Below are 3530 nucleotides of genomic sequence, written 5' to 3'. Positions count from 1 at the left end.
AGACTGTGAGCCTGTTGTTGGGTAGGGACTGTCTCTATATGTTGCCAACTTGTACTTCCCAAGTACTTAGTACAGTGCTCTGCACACAGTAAGCACTCAATAAATATGATTGAATGACTGAATGCAGCAAGAGTACATACCTAAAATGACAGAGAGCAATATAAATAAATACTTCTGCCCTGGTCATATCAGCCATTACAGCATCCTTAGCAGTGGAAAGTGTGACCAGGTCACAGGGCAGAAGAAGGTGTTAATTCATGTAGATGTTGGTTTTTGAGTAATAATAATAATAATAATGATGGTATTTGTTAAGTGCTTACTATGTGCCAGCACTGTTCTAAGCGCTGGGGTAGATATAAGGTAATCAGGTTGTCCCATTTGGGGCTCGTAGTCTTAATCCCCATTTTACAGATGAGGTAGCTGAGGCACAGAGAAGTTAAGTGGCTTGCCCAAGGTCACTCAACAGACAAGTGGAAGAGCTGGTATTAGAACCTACATCCTCTGACTCCCAATTCCATGCTCTTTCCACTAAACCATGCTGCTTCCCTGTAGGGCTTTGGAAGAGGTTTTGGACATGGGGACATGGTTTGGTGAACCAGAATAGGAATGACTACAATTAGGCAGACTGTCATATGGAAGGAATTCAAGGTATGACACAAAGTTTAGGTAGATACGAGGTTAGGTGTTTTGAAGTCAATATGTTCTCTCCTTCAATAAGTGACACTCTGTTCTTAAATCAGTACCTCATCCAGAGACTAGTAGGTACTGTGCTTCTAGAGGCCCAGGATTCTAGAATAGATATGGACACAACACAACTGTTCTTAACCCTGGTTATTCATTGGGATAGCTTTTTATTTTCACTAGGCGAGGTGAATTGCTGTTGCTAACTCTGCCCTTCTGGCTACTTTCCAAGGCGAGGACTGCATTCTGTTGACTTGAATTTCTGCAGCCATTTCACCGAATCTGGCATTCTTCATTTCCTGGCCCACCCCATGAATAACACTACTCTGTGCAGTTAAATAATGCCAGAGATAGATGCATTTCAGCAGCAGGTGAAGTGAAGCCTATAGCTCACGAAGCACGTGGGTATTCCTTAGAATGAAAGGTGCTATTGCGCTGATGTAGACTGTTATTATTTAGAGCTGTTAGTTTAACGTTTAAAATATGCCTGCTCATGCTTTGACACATCATTGAGGCAGAACTTCTTTAAACAAAACTGCAGTGGGAGTAAGCATATGTGAAAGTAATAGCAAGAAACTTTAATTAAGCTCTCCCTAGGCCCTGAGCTTGGAGAACCTTGGAAGGGAAATGTAGTTTGCCAGCCTATTTTTTCCAAGTGCTTACAGCTCGAGTAATATGGTTTGAAGTGAAAACAAAATACAGAAGCTTAGTTAATTTATGTCCACTTCCTAAACTCTGTTTAATACATTAACTGTTTCCTTAACTTATTTGGTGATTTTGATGACTGGCCAACTGAGTATAATACAGCACACTTTTTAACTTTTTATTACCAGTCTAGTTTTGAAAAACAATGGCAAGCTGTAGGTGACAGAAACGTGAAGCTTTTGCAAGTGTCCTATTTATTTCCCCCCTCAACTTTGGACTTTTATTCAAAACATCAATGGTATGGGCGAATTGAAAATCCGATCTGATGAAAAAGGCAGGTTTCAGAGGGGACACATAATTTTTCCGGACCAATGGCCTACGGAGTCAGCCTTAAAGAAGGGGAGAATCGAAAGTGATATACTATTATGAACAACTGGTTTGAGTGCAGCAGTATAACATGAATTAGTCTGAAATGATGCTATAAAATCTGTGTTAAAGGTCATCCCAGTAAATGTTCTGGGAAAGAGATACCACCCAATCTACAGGGGTGGGGTTGGGGGGAATCATCTCTCAGTGTCTTCTCAATCAGGTGGATTAAATTGTGGAATTATTTTTCTATTGTGGTGACTGCTGTTTCTCTTACCATTTGTAAATATAAGGCCATCCCATGGCACAGGGTGATTGTTATTCAATCTCAAAGGCTGAAGTAGTTAAACTGACACATTACCTAAGGCCAATTATCTGTTTCAGGTAGCAAGTTAAAGTCCTGGAGAAGTAAATTATGCAGATTAGAATTAGCCTGAAAGAAGATTTAAAGCACAGTGAGGCTGTTAGAAAATCAGATCTCTCTGCAGTGTGAGCTTACTTAGCAACTGCCATGCAGTAATGATTGATCTGTACTATGAAATAGGTGGTCTGTGTCTTAGGATGCTAAACAATGGACAACAACTCTAGTTGATTAATGATCAACTGAAGAATCTGAATGGACAGATGATTAAACTTTATGTTTTCAGTGACTATCAGAACACTGCTAATTCAGATGGAAAAAGACTCAGAGCTTAGAGCTATAAACAGCTGAATACTGAACAAATGTTATACTTTTTAGAAGCAGGATTCATTATGTAAAAGAAGCTACCATCCTCAAGTATAAAGCCAAATAATATAGGTCAAGAGTGAAATTCTAAAACTCTTCATGGATTCTGTAAAATCTGTGCTGAGAAAAAAAATAAGTTTATATGAATAAATTTTATCAAATTCAGAACCCTGAAAAAAAGAAATGCAAGAATTAGTGATAGCCCATTCATAAAACCTGAAATTGATGAAGAACATAAAAATGTCTAATAAATACATATACATGTCTGGGAAAAAACAAAACAAACCTACATTGAAGTTACCCAAGTGAAATTCAAGCATTTTTAGAAGAGGGAGCTGACAGTCAATCAAACAATGAATGTATTTATTGAGCGCTTACTATGTGCAGAACACTGTTCTAAGCACTTGGGAGAGTACAATATAAAATAATTAGCAGATATGTTCCCTGACTTAAGGAAAATATTCTCACTTGCCCATTCCTTAAAGGTATAATAAATAATTTAAGATCCTGAAAAATATTTTTCTAGTCAGTGCTAGACATCTGGCAACTCAGAATTCTTTTCTTGAGTTATCCAATTAAGGGAGGCTATGTAAACCTGAGAAAAAGATTCAGTTTATCATAGAGTATATATCCAGCCTAAGGAAGGGATTCTACAGAGTTTTATGTAAATGAGAATCAGTACTAAAGCACTCAAACCCTCCCTCAAGGAAAAATAAAGCAGAAAACTTAGACCATTTTCCAGAGAATTCAATCAGTCATTGATATTGCTTGAGTGTCTACTGAGTGTAGAGAACTGTAGTAGTTTATTTAGTCATTCATATTAATGTCTGTCATTCCCTCTAGACTGTAAACTCATTATGGGCAGGGAGCATGTCCGCTAATTCCATTATATTGTACTCTCCCAAGCACTTAGTACAGTACTCTGCACACAGTAAGCACTCAATAAATGTGATTGATGATTGATAGAGTGTAATAGACACTTGGGAGAGTACAATGGAAGTAAAACAAATAGTCCCTGGTTACCTGCCCTCAAAAAGCTTATAATCGAATTCAAGACAGAAAGCACCCTCAACAAACTCTTGAGGCTCCTTACTGTTTTACTGTTCAGCTT

Source organism: Tachyglossus aculeatus, chromosome X1 (genome assembly GCF_015852505.1).
Source record: "Tachyglossus aculeatus isolate mTacAcu1 chromosome X1, mTacAcu1.pri, whole genome shotgun sequence".
Lineage (NCBI taxonomy): Eukaryota > Metazoa > Chordata > Mammalia > Monotremata > Tachyglossidae > Tachyglossus > Tachyglossus aculeatus.
This window is presented reverse-complemented; position numbering follows the sequence as displayed.